The sequence below is a fragment of the Dama dama genome, chromosome 2 (assembly GCF_033118175.1).
Source record: "Dama dama isolate Ldn47 chromosome 2, ASM3311817v1, whole genome shotgun sequence".
Classification (NCBI taxonomy): domain Eukaryota; kingdom Metazoa; phylum Chordata; class Mammalia; order Artiodactyla; family Cervidae; genus Dama; species Dama dama.
Genome location: NC_083682.1, coordinates 48,332,365 through 48,347,139, shown reverse-complemented (window position 1 = coordinate 48,347,139; position 14,775 = coordinate 48,332,365). Strand labels below are relative to the sequence as shown.

Genomic DNA, 14,775 nt, shown 5'->3' with positions numbered 1-14,775 from the left:
AAGAGCTATGAGGGAGCCTTAAGAGCCAAATCACAGCCCAAAGCATTTCTTTGGGGAAAGTTTAATTGTAAGTAAATGAATGCTCTGTCATTGGCACAGATCTTGTGTACATAAACAGAGAAAAACCATTTGGGGCAATGTTATAGAATAAAAGGGATACATAAACAGAGAAAAACCATTTGGGGCAATGTTATAGAATAAAAGGGAAAATCAACAGAGGAGAAACAGAGAAGAAAGAAAAGGAAGAAAACACTAAAACAGGAGGAGGCCCCCACCCAGAGCATCAGGCTACTACTCAGCTCAGGGTAAACTCTTCGGCTGCACCAAAATAATGCACCAACCCAACAGACACAGAAAACCAGTCTGAACCATGTTCTAAGGCAAAGCTTACTCTGCTTGAACACTCTCTTTCAAAGTTGGGTTTTGTTTATGTATTCAGTTGTGCTCAGCTAATATCTCAGACATTTATTTAGCCTCAAAATATTGTAGGGTTATTCAATCTATGCACTCTATTAAAACTATCCCTTACCAATTAGTTCCAAAAATATTTGGAGACACACACATATGCCAACATTTGTATTACTGTTAAATAATCCTAATCAAGTGCACCACTTCTTTGTGATCACTGTCTTTGATCTCCGGCAGCCTTGGTCTGCAGCAACTTGAAGCAGAGTTTTGATTCCCAGCCAGACTGAGGGGGGGTCATGGCAGTGAGAGCTCCAAATCCAGCCCCTAGATCGGTGGTCAGTGACAAAGCCTGGCACTTCATCTTTGCAGAAAAAGAATTCCTACAAAGACAAAAAGTAGTGAAACAAGTACAGCGTTTATGAGGAGGAAAAAGAGTATAGCACATGTGGGTAGACACACAGGCTGACTCAGACAGAGACAGCTGTGCCCTTGTGGTACTTTAAATCACTTATATTGGGCGTCTCTTCCAGGTTTCCTTTGGCCAGTCATTTTGATTTGCCTGGTTCTGAGGTCCACCTTTGGTATGTCTCAGGCTCCTCCCATGTGTGCACATCTTAGCCAAGATGGGGTGTAGCGAAGAGGCCTGTGGGTAGTTAGCATCACTTACATGAGGCAATGCCCCCTCCCCCCCTTTTTTACAGGTTTAATGGGTTTAATAAGTTTACGCCTTTAGTTCCTATTTGCAGCATCCAATATTCCTTTGAAACACCACACAGACCCAGCAGTGGCCAACAGTCAAGTTTAGACCTCCAGAGTTTAAAAGCTCAGCTTCTCTGAGCATTCTGTGTTGCAATGGCACTTGTCTGAAATTGGTACCTCCCTAACTTTGGGGGAACCTTAAATGTAGATGCCTCTAAAGGCAGTGACCAGGGGCAGCGAAGCTTCCCTACCCGCCCGCACCCAACATATGTGCTTCACAGAAGAGTAACAATAACAGGTCCACAGAATGCAACAGCGGCAATTACAGAAGTCCATTCATCCAAGGATGGCAGGAAGGTGGTGGGAGGCAGGCAGGGGACGTGGGAGGGGAAATGGCCCAAGGAGAAAGGGTATTCAAGTCAGTCCAGGCACAAGGCTGGCAAACGCTAGAAAAGAGCTGCAGAAAAACCTGCGGTCCTTTCAGACTCACTGGTGTTTAAAATCCATACTGGTGTCAGGAAGATTCTGCCTTACATGCACCAGGGACAAAAATCCAGATTCCTCAGAGAGAAGGGGATGCGGGCGGGGCTCTTGGCAGGCAGGCCTTCAGTTTGGCAGGAGATGGTGCAGAGAGGGGAGTTTTTCCGCAGAAGTGGAGCTGCTCAGGGCTGCTCACAGGGAGACGGTCTTTTGGAAGAGGCTGTTGTTTAAGAAAACCAAGAAGAGGCGCACCTGGAGAAGCTGTGCTTTGCCGGGTCTTTGCTTCAGGGATGATGAATAAAGGAAAGAGGACAGAGAAGAGGATCCACTGACAAGGCGGGAGGACTGCCTTGTGAGGAAAGCCGGGCAAACCAATCCAGAGTGGCAGGCCAGTTCCTTTCTATGTCTGACAGCCACGGGCGCATTTTGATTTCTGCACGAGGAAGAGGGCCTCAAGCAAGAGGTTGAAGAGCGTGTCAGCAATGCCAAGGAACGGGGGAGGCTTCGTCGGCGATAGCTCAAGTGCCAGGTCAGCTGTGTCCTGAAACCAAATCGCACCGAGGACTTTGCTGAACACAGAGAGCGGGAGCACCCAGACAGCACCGAAAACCGTTGTGAGGAAGAACCCCAGCGACCAGCAGACATCCCAGGGTAGTGACGGATCACCAATATGGATCACCCAGATCACCAACATGGATCACCCAGATCACCAATCTGAGCTGTTGTTACCGACTGAAGGGCAGGAATAAACACTTCATAAAACAAGAGGAGCCGGAACCAGACGACTCCACCCTTCCAAGCGCAGCATTGAAAATCTCTGCCAACAGCATGTGGCTCACCCCCTGCTTCCCGAGCTAAGTCAGGACACGCTCGCCCTTCTCCGAAGCTGCTTCTCTCTTTTGCTGATTTCGAGCATCCAGTTTTGAGAGGGCACAGACTCCCCAGATGGCGTTTTTGATTCCCCTGGCAATGTCCCGCGGAAAGGTTTGACCCTGTCCGCCTTCTCCTTACCGCCCAAACTATCAACGACACGAGGGTGAGAGCGGTGTCCCCAGACCTTCCATCGGGAAGGACCGCGCAGCTTCGCGGCACAGCTCTGGCAGAGCCCCCGCGGCCCGCCCGCTGCCCGTGCGCCCCCGCCGCTCAGGGCGCCCCCTTCCTGTCTGACCTCCAGGGGGCCTTTCTGCGCAGTGTCGCGGGGAGGTCTCCCGACAGAGGATGAGCAAGTGTGGTCTCCTGTCCTCTGTCTGTGCAGGGCGCAGCCTCCGCCCCCAACTGTCCTGCTAATTTCTTCTTGGAGTATCTCACTTTCTTCTCCTAAACAACTGGAAGCCAGAGACATCAACTCTTCCACACACAGCCAAAAGTAACTGTGACAAAACTGATTCAATAAAATTGTGAAATGGGCTCCCTTGATTTTCTTTGCTTTCACGACTTGCCTTTCTTGTAACATCTTTTAATTTCCTCATTTATTTATCCTCATTATTAATTTTCTCATTTATTTATTGAGCACTCACTATCTGCTGGTATCTTAGAAAATATTAAAAATAATTTTATTGCCTTCCCCAGGATATCTGCCTTTATACTTTCTCAGACTGCAGAATAAAAGACTTTGAACTGTAGGATATTTAAAGAAACCTCTTTCTCTACCCTCTTATATGTGTTTGGGGCCTGAGGATTAAACTGACAAAAGACAGATTAATGGACAACAAGTGGGGAAAACCAGGGGGGCGGGGTATAAATTGGGAAACCAGGATTGATATATATATATATATACACACACACACAACTATGGTTAAAATGGGCTTTCCAGATGGCACTAGTGGTAAAGAACCTGCCTGCCAAGGCAGGAGATTTAAGAGATGCGGGTTCAATTCATGGGTCAGGAAGATCCCCTGGAGGAGGACATGGCAACTCACTCCAGTATTCTTGCCTGGAGAATCCCATGGACAGAAGAGCCTGGCGGGTTATGGTCCATAGGGTCACAAAGAGTCAGACATGACTGAAGCGACTTAGCATATGCATAAAATAAGTAACTAATGAGAACCTGTTGTATAGCACGGGGGCGGGGGAGGGGGGGAAAGAAGGTGCAATCTGTTTGTAGGACATATATTACGTTCACCTTAAAAATGCACTTCTGAGAAAATGAGTTCTGACAAAATGTGGTCCACTGGAGAAGGGAATGGCAAACTACTCCAGTATTCTTGCCTTGAGAACCCCATGAACAGTATGAAAAGGCAAAAGAATACGACACTGAAAGATGAACTCCCCAGGTCGGTAGATGCCCAATATGCTATTGCAGATCAGTGGAGAAATAACTCCAGAAAGAATGAAGGGATGGAGCCAAAGCAAAAACAATACTCAGTTGTGGCTGTGACTGGTGATGGAAGTAAAGTCTGATGCTGTAAAGAGCAATATTGCATAGAAACCTGGAATGTTAGATCCATGAATCAAGGCAAATTGGAAGTGGTCGAACAGGAGATGGCAAGAGTGAACATCAACATTTTAGGAATCAGTAAACTAAGATGGACTGGAATGTGTGAATTTAACTCAGATGACCATTATATCTACTACTGTGGGCAAGAATCCCTTAGAAGAAATGGAGTTGCCCTCATAGTTAACAAAAGAAACTGAAATGCAGTACCTGGATACAATCTCAAAAACAAGAAAATGATCTCTGTTCATTTCCAAGGCAAACAATTCAGTATTACAGTAATCCAAGTCTATGCCCCAACCAGTAATGCTGAAGAAGCTGAAGTTGAACAGTTCTATGAAGACCTACAAGACCTTCTAGAACTAACACCCAAAAAAGATGTCCTTTTCATTATAGGGGACTGGAATGCAAAAGTAGGAAGTCAAGAGATACCTGGAGTAACAAGCAAATTTGGCTTTGGAGTACAGAATGAAGCAGGGCAAAGGCTAACAGAGTTTTGCCAAAAGAACATACTGGTCATAGCAAACACCCTCTTCCAAAAACAAAAGAGAAGACTACACATGGACATCACCAAATTCTCAACAATGAAATGAGATTGATTATATTTTTTGCAGCTAAAGATGGAGAAGCTCTATACAGTCAGCAAAAACAAGACTGGAAGCTGACTGTGGCTCAGATCATGAACTCCTTATTGCCAAAGTCAGACTCAAATTGAAGAAAGTAGGGAAAACCACTAGACCATTCAGGTATGACCTAAATCAAATCCCTTACAATTACACAGTGGAAGTGACAAATAGATTCAAGGGTTTAGATCTGATAGACAGAGTGCCTGAAGAACTGTGTATGGAGATTCATGACATTGTACAATAATCAAGACTATCCCCAAGAAAAAGAAATGCAAAAAAGCAAAATGGCTGTCTGAGGAGACCTTACAAATAGCTGAGAAAAGAAGAGAAGCTAAAGACAAAGGAGAAAAGGAAAGATATATCCATTTCAACACAGAGTTCCAAAGAATAGCAAGGAGAGATAAGAAAGCCTTCCTCAGTGATCAATGCAAAGAAATAGAGGAAACCAATAGAATGGGAAAGACTAGAGATCTCATCAAGAAATTAGAGATACCAAGGGAACATTTCATGCAAAGATGGGCACAATAAAGACAGAAATGGTATGGACCTAACAGAAGCAGAAAATATTAAGAAGAGGTGGCAAGAATACACAGAAGAACTGTACAAAAAAGATCTTCATGACCCAGATAACCACAATGGTGTGATTATCTAGAGCCAGACATACTGGAATGTGAAGTCAAGTGGGCCTTAGGAAACATCACTATGAACAAAGCTGATGGAAGTGACAGAATTCCAGTTGACCTATTTCAAATCCTAAAAGATGATGCTGTGAAAGTTCTGCACTCAATAAGGCAGCAAATTTGGAAAACTCAGCATTGGCCACAGAACTGGAAAAGGTCAGTTTTCATTCCAATCCCAAAGAAAAGCAATGCCAAAGTATGTTCAAACTACCGTACAATTGCACTCATCTCACACGCCAGCAAAGTAATGCTCAAAATCCTCCAAGCCAGGCTTCAACAGTACATGAACCGTGAAATGGATGAGATGGTTGGATGCCATTATCAACTTGATGGACATGAGTTTGAGCAAGCTCTGGGAGTTGGTGATGGACAGGGAGGCCTGGTATGCTACAGTTCATGGGGTCACAAAGAGTCAGACATGACTGAGCAACTGAACTGAAAAATGCATTTCAGCATACACTAAGTGCAGACAAATACTGTTTGATTCCACTTAAACGAATAGTCAAATTCATAAAGTCAGAAAGGACATTAGTAGATGCCAGGGCTTTGGGGGTTGGGGTTGGGAGTGGGGGAAGGGGGACTTAGTGATTTGTGGGGACAAAATTTCTGTTTAGAAAAATGAAAAATTCAGGAGCTGAATGAAGGTGAGAATTGCACAAGAATGCAAATGTACTTAGTGCCACTGAACTGTGCAGTCAAATATGGTTAAAATAGTGTGTTTCCTATTAAGTGACTTTTACCACAATAAATAACATTTTAAAAAAGACAGATTAAAAGGAGAAAAGTCACACACAAGTTTTATTTGATGGTAATATTTTATTTTTTACATTCACAGAGACCTTCACAGAAAAATGAAGACCCAAAGAGGCAGTTAAACCTGGGGGCTTATACACTATTGTATCAAAGGGCAATATATTCGTGGAAAATGACAAGACAAGGGCAATAAATCGTGGAAAGATAAATATTTGAAAGTGAAAGTTGCTCAGTCGCGTCCGACTCTGTGACCCCATGGACTATACAGACCATGGACTTCTCCAGGCCGGAATACTGGAGTGGGTAGCCTTTCCCTTCCCCAGGGGATATTTCCAACCCAGAAATCGAACCCAGGTCTCCTGCATTGCAGACAGATTCTTTACAGCTGAGCCACACAGGAAGCTGGGGAAAACTAATGGAAGATGGGTGTTATTTTAGCAAGACTTGTTTGTGCAGACCCATCTTGGGGCTGACTTTCTGTCTCCTCCTGGCTATTCTCCTGATGTGGAAGAGAGGAAGGAGAAAATGTTCACAAAGGAAACTTTTTAGTCAGCTTTCAGGCAGGTAGGATGAGGGCAAAGAGCTCTTTCTGAATTTGCCACTTCTTAACTTATTTAACTCAGAAATAATCTCTATGCCAAAGTGGCACATTTTAGGGTGTCATATTCTGATCCCTTTCAGTACCTTATTAAAGGGCCTTTATATTAAAGGGGTGAGGGTACTGGGACCCAGAGACAGAATCCCTGGGGACCACATCCCATCTGGATGAAGGCGTTTGGAAGTTGGAGGCTTGAGGGGCTTTCTTTCTGGACCAAGGTACTGGTCACCTGCACAGCATACTCTCCAGTCAACCCTTTTGCATTGGTTTCATCTAAGCCATTGAACTTGCCTTCTGTTAACTAGGCTTTGAATTGGGCTTCTAGTCATTGAAATCCCTGGTTTCATCCCCATGTTATGCTCGTCCCTTTCCGTTTCTCCATCTTCTTCACTACTCAGCCCCTTGATCTGCTGGAGCTGATTGTCCTGGGCTGTGAGCTTTCCTGTTGATTATAAATGTAGGTGAAAAGAGGGCCTTGGAGACATCAAATCTGTATTCCTCAGTCTATACCTCAGTGACCTTGGGCAAGTTACATAATTTTCTAAACCTTTGTTTCTTCAGCTATGTTGTTGTTCAGTCGCTCAGTTGGGTCTGACTTTTTTGCGACCCCAGTGGGCCAGGCTCCACTGTCCATGGAATTCTTCAGGCAAGATTACTGGAGTGGGTAGCCGTTCCCTTCTCTAGGGGATCTTCTTGACCCAGTGACTGAACCTTAGTCTTCTGCATTGCAGACAGATTCTTTACTTTCTGAGTCAACAGGTTCACTGTATGTATAGTGTTGACATTATGTACATTCAGTTCAGTTCAGTCCCTCAGCTGTGTCTGACTCCTTGCGATCCCATGGACTGCAGCATGCCAGACTTCCCTGTCCATCGCCAACTCCAGGAGTTTACTCAAACTCATGTCCATTGAGTCAGTGATGCCATCCAACTATTTTGTCTTCTGTCATCCCTTTCTCCTCCTGCCCTCAGTCTTTCCCAGCATCAGAGTCTTTTCCAATAAGTCAGTTCTTGCATCAGGTGGCCAAAGTATTGGAGTTTCAGCTTCAGCATCAGTCCTTCCAATGAATATTCAGGGTTGAGTTCTGTTAGGATTGATTGGTTTGATCTTCTTGCTCTCCAAGGGACTATTAAGAGTCTTTTCCAGCACCACAATTCAAAAGCATCAATTCTTCGGTGCTCAGACCTCTTTATGGTTCAACTTTCACATCCATACATGGCTACTGAGAAACCCATAGCTTTGACTAGACAGACCTTTGTTAGCAAAGTAATATCTCTGCTTTTTAATATGCTTCTAGGTTTATCATATCTTTTCTCCCAAGGAGCAAGCGTCTTTTAATTTCATGGCTGCAGTCACCATTGGCAGTGATTTTGGAGCCCAAGAAAATAAAGCCTCTCACTGTTTCTGTGTTTCCCCATCTATTTGCCATAACGTGATGGGACCAGATGCCATGATCTTAGCTTTTTGAATGTTGAGTTTTAAGTCAGGCTTTTCACTCTCCTCTTTCACCTTCATCAAGAGGCTCTTTAGTTTCTCTTCACTTTCTGCCATAAGGGTGATGTCATCTGCATATCTGAGGTTATTGATATTTCTCCCAGAAATCTTGATTCCAGCTTGTGCTTCATCCAGTTCAGCATTTCTCTTGATGCACTCTGCATGTAAGCTAAATAAGCAGGGTGACAATATACAGCCTTAACATACTCCTTTTCCTATTTGGAGCCAGTCTTGTCCCATGTCCAGTTCTAACTGTTGCTTCTTGACCTGCATACAGATTTCTCAGGAGGCAGGTGAGGTGGTCTGGTATTCCAATCTCTTGAAGAATTTTCCACAGTTTGCTGTGATCCACACAGTCAAAGGCTTTGGCATAGTCAATAAAGCAGAAGTAGATGCTTGTTTGGAACGCTGCTGCTTTTTCTATAATCTGACAGATATTGGCAATTTGATCTCTGGTTCCTCTAACTTTTCTAAATCCAGCTTGAACATCTGGAAGTTTATGGTTCACTTACTGTTGAAGCCTAGCTTGGAGAATTTTGAGCATTACTTTGCCAGCTATCAAAGAGGGCTAATAATAGCTGCTCAAAGACTCTGTGAGAATTTTATGTATTCAGAAACTCTCAGTTACTTACAACTAATATTTATTGAGTATTTATGGAATGCCAGGCATTTTTCTAAATACCTGAAGTATAGTTATCTCAGTAAATTGTTTTAACCAGGGTGTAAGTAGAAGTCATTCTTATTCTACTTTTATAGAGGAGGAAAGTGGAGGAGAGAGAACCTAAATATGGTTATTTAGGTGCTAGAGCTGTTTGGGATTCACTCTGTCAGGCTCTGGAGCTCTGGTTTGTAACCTCTAGCTTACTGGCAGCCAGTCCAATCACATCTTCTCTCATTTTTTTGAGTGTCCTCAATCTTGCCTAGGGCTTCCCTGGTGGCTCAGTGGTAAAGAATTTGCCTTCCAATGTGCGAGACGCAGGTTCATTCCCTGGGTCGGAAAGATTCCCTGGAGGAGGAAATGGTAACCCACTCCGGTATTCTTGCCTGGAGAGTCCCATGGACAGAGGAGCCTGGTGGGCTACAGTCCATAGGGTGAGAAAAGATTCAGACACGACTGAGTGACTGAGTCCTGGCCCGGGCGCGCGCGTGCGCGCGCGCACACACACACACACACACACACACACACACACACACACACACAGCGCTTGCCTACTGGCCTGCTGGTCCTCTCTGCTGACCCCTACTGGACACCACACAACAGCACGCACACACACACACACACACGCACACACACACACAGCGCTTGCCTACTGGCCTGCTGGTCCTCTCTGCTGACCCCTACTGGACACCACACAACAGCACGCACACACACACACACACACACACACACACACACACACACACACACACACACACACACACACACACAGCGCTTGCCTACTGGCCTGCTGGTCCTCTCTGCTGACCCCTACTGGACACCACACAACAGCGCCAGTCGTCCCTTGGGCGGCTGAGGCCGCGCTTTCTTAAAGCCTGTGGGGGATGAAACTCCGCGGGAACCAGCTCCTTAGAAGCCCCTCCCCCTGCCCTATTGCATCACACCCGCAAGCGTCCAGCAGTTAACTGCCCACAGGTCTCACCAGCTGCAGAAACTCTGAGTCTCTGGAAAGCAAACACCAAAGTTCACAGGGTCTGGCTTTCAGATCCTTCTCTTCCAGTTTTGACCCAACCCCCAGATTAGTCGCCTAAACAACAATGCAGCAAAACTGGTTTGATGAGTGATTTTCAGGCTTCGATTTATTTTCTCTCCTGATAGCTGTCCTCCTGTAGATGAAAAGTGAAAGTGTTAGTCGTTCAGTCTGACCCTTTGTGACCCCATGGACTGTAGGCCACCAGGCTCGTCTGTCCATGGGATTCAGGGAAGAACACTGGAGTGGGTTGCCATGCCCTCCTTCAGGTGATCTTCCTGACCCAGGGATCGAACCCACATCCTGCATTGACAGGCAGGTTCTTTCCCACCAGCGCCACCTGGGACTTTGAAGTCGCACAGTTGGAATCCAGCAACACCACTTTCTGTGCTTTGAAGAGTCACTTAGTCTTGCTGAGTTTCCTTCTGTGTGACGGGGACTAGGGGCTGGGCAGAGGGTCGAATGGCAGGACTTGTGAACGGCACCTTGACTGGTGCTGCACTTGGCTCTCAACAAGGGGGGTTTATTTACTTAACTGACACTCATAGAGGCCTTACTATGTGTCAGAGTCTATTCCACTTGCTTTGCAAATATTAACCCACTAGTTCTCAGGACAGTCTTATGAAGTAGTACTCTTTATTATATCTGGGTGGAATACTGCATGCAGTGATTTCTAAAGTCCTTTCCAACTCTGAGAGTCTATGACCCGGATCCTGTCACAGTGATGCTAATAACAGATCCACCCAGCCAGCTCTTTGTGACTAGAACTGATGCTTGAGGGACTGCCTGATTATATTAAGTCTCAGTTTTCCCGATGCTAGGGGTCAGGCATTTAGATGGATGTACCCTTCAAGTCTCACCCAACTCAGTGTCACTTTCTCCCTTACAGACATGTCCACTAACAAAATTTTCCAGTATCTTCGAAAGTATACTCTGCCTGCCTGGAAAATGTTGTCCTTTCCCTCTCCTCTTCCTCCTCCTCTTTCTCTGCTCATAATTAATTACTACCATGTATTTAACACTTATCTATACCAAGATCCATGTTAAACTCCACTAATGTATGTGTAATACATGCACATACCTACATACACACCTGTTGGAGCAGGAGAGTGACAGGAGCTAATCGTGTTTTGGTAAATTCTTAACTATAGGTCAGTCTGATTGCATTCAGGCCCTTGCTTGTTTGCATAGCTGCTTTAACGTGCCTGGGATCTACTCCTGTCCCCAAAGATCCCCTCCCTCCCTGCCTGGGAGCCCCTGCTCCGGCTAAGTAAATAGCAGAACTCTGGTTTCCCATGACAACAACTTTCTCATTATTTAAAAGAAAGAAAAAGTACTTTATAATAAAAGGTGCTCAAAACAAGTTTGAGGTAAAAGACAAGGCGATCAGAAGGTAGGAAATGAACATGGCATCTAAAGAACTGCATAAAGCCATGAGAGACCAGGTCAGTGCAAGCTGGTAATTATGTGTTAAGACTGAAGCATTTATTTCTCACAAGTTAATATTTTGCATGATGAATCTTCTGTGAGTAAATGCATGGGTTCTTTTTTGTTCTTATAGATTTTTTTTTAAACCACAAACATGGCCTAGAAGAAAGGAGGAATAAAAAGGAGAATCGTTTCTTCATTATTGACTTATTCAGTCGTCATGGATTCCATTTTTATTTTGGCTAGTTTGGGGTCCCCAAGTATAAGAAGCATTTGAAAGACTATAAAAACAAATGAATTGATAAAAGATTCTTATAAAAAGTGAGCTCTGCTGAAAGATTAAAGATGGCTATTTGCTCAGGGGAAAAAAATGGGAATTTACCAGTCAGTGCCTTTCGTTATAGGGCAGGTTATTATAAACAATAGTGGTCAGTATTTTTCTTTGCCAAGAGGAAAAAAGGAGTAGGTTTTAGCTATAGCCAGAAATGCGGAGAGGCTATAATGGAACCCCATTCCAGAATTACTAAGCGTCCATGTGACTGCAGGTTTAGCACAGGGCGTGACTCTGAGGTAAGGACCCGCTCACGCTGCTTTCTGTTGATCTCATTACCCACCGCACCCACGCACCCTCAGTCTCAGCTCCAGGGGGACAGATAGTTGGAGCCACTCCCGCCAACTGCCTGGAGAGCCCTGCCGGCGGCTTCTGCTGAGTCTGGAATTTCACTCTCAGCAGTGCACCTCCCAGGCCCGGCCTGGGCAGAGCGCAGGGCAGCGAGCTCAGCATCGGAATACCTGGCTGGAGGGTCCTGCTCCTCAATCTGCCTCCTGGGATCAGTCAAATGAGCAGGTTTATCTTAATTGTAGCGGTTTTCAAATTTCAGTGCAGATTAAAATTTTGACAATTATTGGATTATTTATTTATTTTTGAGAGGGTGCTTGCTTAAATTCCAGCTTTCGAGCCCCTTCCCTGACTTTCCAGGTGGTGCAGTGGTAAACAACCCACCTGCCAATGCATAAGATTGGGTTTGATCCCTGGGTCGGAAGATCCCCTGAAGAAGGGAATGGCTACCCACTCCAGTATTCTTGCCTGGAGAATCCCATGGACAGAGGAGCCTGGTGGGCTACAGTCCATGGGGTCAGAGAAAGAGTTGGACATGACTGAGCACACACATACATCCGATTCCCCACATAAAATTTTATTTTTTTATTTTTACATGGAGTGGAGCACAGGACCCAAAGTTATGTTTATTAATAAACACCTGAATAACCCTTGGGCTAGTCTATTAGCTTGGGAGGGCTGCCATAACAAAATACCACAGACTAGGTGGCTTAAGCAACAGAAATTAGTTTTTTTGCAGTTCTGCTAGGTAGCAGTCCAAGCTAAGTGATTGACAGGCTTGGCTTCTCCAGAAACCTCCTCCCTTGGCTTGCAAATGGCAGCTTCTTGCTATTTGTTCACAAGGTCTTTTTTCTGGTGTCTAGGGGCTCAACATATGAATTTGGGTAGGGGGAAAAATTTCAGCCCCTAACAGCTAGATAATCTCTAAAATTCTGACTGATGAAAGCAAGGTCATACCTCTCTCCAGGCTCAACTTCTTTATTTAAAAAATATTTATTATTTGTTTATTTGGTTGCACTGGGTCTTGGTTTCGGCACATGGGATCTTTAACTTCGGTATGGGGATCTAGTTCCCTGACCAGGGATTGAACCTGGGTCCCTGCATTGGGACTGCAGAAAAGTAGCCACTGGTCTGCCTGGAAAGGGACTAGCAGGTAAGTCCCTCAGCTTCCTTTTTGAGACTTCTTGTAGCACTATGGTGGAATAGCGAAACTTATATTTACAGTCTCTCCACTTCTCCAGCCAGAGTTTCCAATCCTACTTTGGTGACATCTGGCCTTAATCTCCTGGCCCTAACTGCTGCTACCAGCCTATCTAAGGCGCCCACCACCCCGCCCTCCTACACTGATTTGAGGTCTGGTATTGATTTATTTATCTGCTTCCTCATTTCCTGTCTTTCTCCCCTGCTAGACTGTAAATTCCATAGATCAATCAGCCTAGCACCACACACAGTGCCTAGCATACAGTAGGCACTCATTAAATACTGATGCATGAATCAATGATTGAACACTTGAGGTGAGTTGAGAAGACCTTAAGGTCCAGTCCAACCCCAGAATTGCCTTGTCTTCTTTATCCTTTCACTTGGACAACGTTGAAGAGACTTCGCCTGAGCCAGAGGCAATAAAATCTGTGGAATGCTATCCACCATGATATCTTCACGGAGGCCTGGGAGAGGTGAAATTTATGCTTACTTATCATCCTACTAATGTCTTAGTCACCAAAGTGTTAACAGTGCCCTGAACCTATTGCCCCCGCACTGCACGACCCTGAGACAGGTCAGGGACGGAGCGGGGCAGCTCGTCAGCCAAGAGCAAGCATCACCCACCACCCACCTCGTCAAAAGCCCCATGTGGATCTGGAGTCTGCGGGTGACACAGGCTGGGACCTGGGACTGCTGCCAAAGTAAGAGTGCTTGCACCTGGACAAAGTCTCCTCCAGCAACCAAACACAGAGAAACTGTAAGGACCTAAAAATAACTGCATGCCTGCATAGCTGGGGCAGTTAGGAGCGACAGGACACCGAAGGCCACAAACCAATGGCCGTTCCTGAGGTTCCGGCAGCAAAAAGCGGGTACTGCGCATGCTCCCGGCACACACACACCACCGGGGGGTGGGCAGACCCCCTAAGCTACACCTCTTGCCCCACCCACCGACCCACCCCTGTCCTCACCCCAGTTAAAGAGACAGCGGGACCTAGAGACTGCCATGCTGAGAGAAGTAAGAGAGAGGAGAAACGTTATATGACACCCCTTACATGCGGAATCTAAAAGACATGATAACTTATTTACAAACAGAAAGAGACTCACAGACTTGGAGAAGGAACTTATGGTTGCTTGGGGCCTTGGCGGGGAGAATAGGGGGATGAGACAGGAAGTTTGGGATTGACATGTAACTCTTCTACATTTAAAAAAATAAATAAATAAAACAAAATGGATAATCACAAGGTATCCTACCGTATAGCACAAGGAACTCTGCTCCATGTTATGTGGTAGCCTAGTTGGGAGGGGAGTTTGGGGGAGAATGGATACAAGCGTGTTATGGTGGAGGCCCTTTGTGGTCTATCACAACACTGTTAATCAGCTATACTCCAATACAAAATAAAAAGGAACCAGCTCACCTCTGGCCTCAGCTGGATAGAGAACAAGAACACCTGCTTCTCGTTTTCATCCCCTTGTGCTGTAGCCTGACCGCAGGAAGGCCTCATTAACATCTATTGATTAAAGAATTTTTAAGAGTCTGGGGGTAGTAACACACATGGCCCAAAACTGGCGTCTGGATGTGACCATCCGTCTTCCTGCAGCTGGCCAAAAGCTCTTTTTTATAAACATCAGGCCTGAGACATTTGCCAGGAAAACAGTTAAGCTTTTCAT

At 45.3% G+C, this 14,775-nt stretch overlaps 1 pseudogene; it reads right to left on the bottom strand.

Moving 5' to 3' along the window:
* Window positions 1-1,669: 1,669 nt before the first annotated feature.
* LOC133068832 (etoposide-induced protein 2.4 homolog) lies at window positions 1,670-13,987 on the bottom strand (annotated as a pseudogene).
* Between the last annotated feature and the right edge of the window lie 788 nt (window positions 13,988-14,775).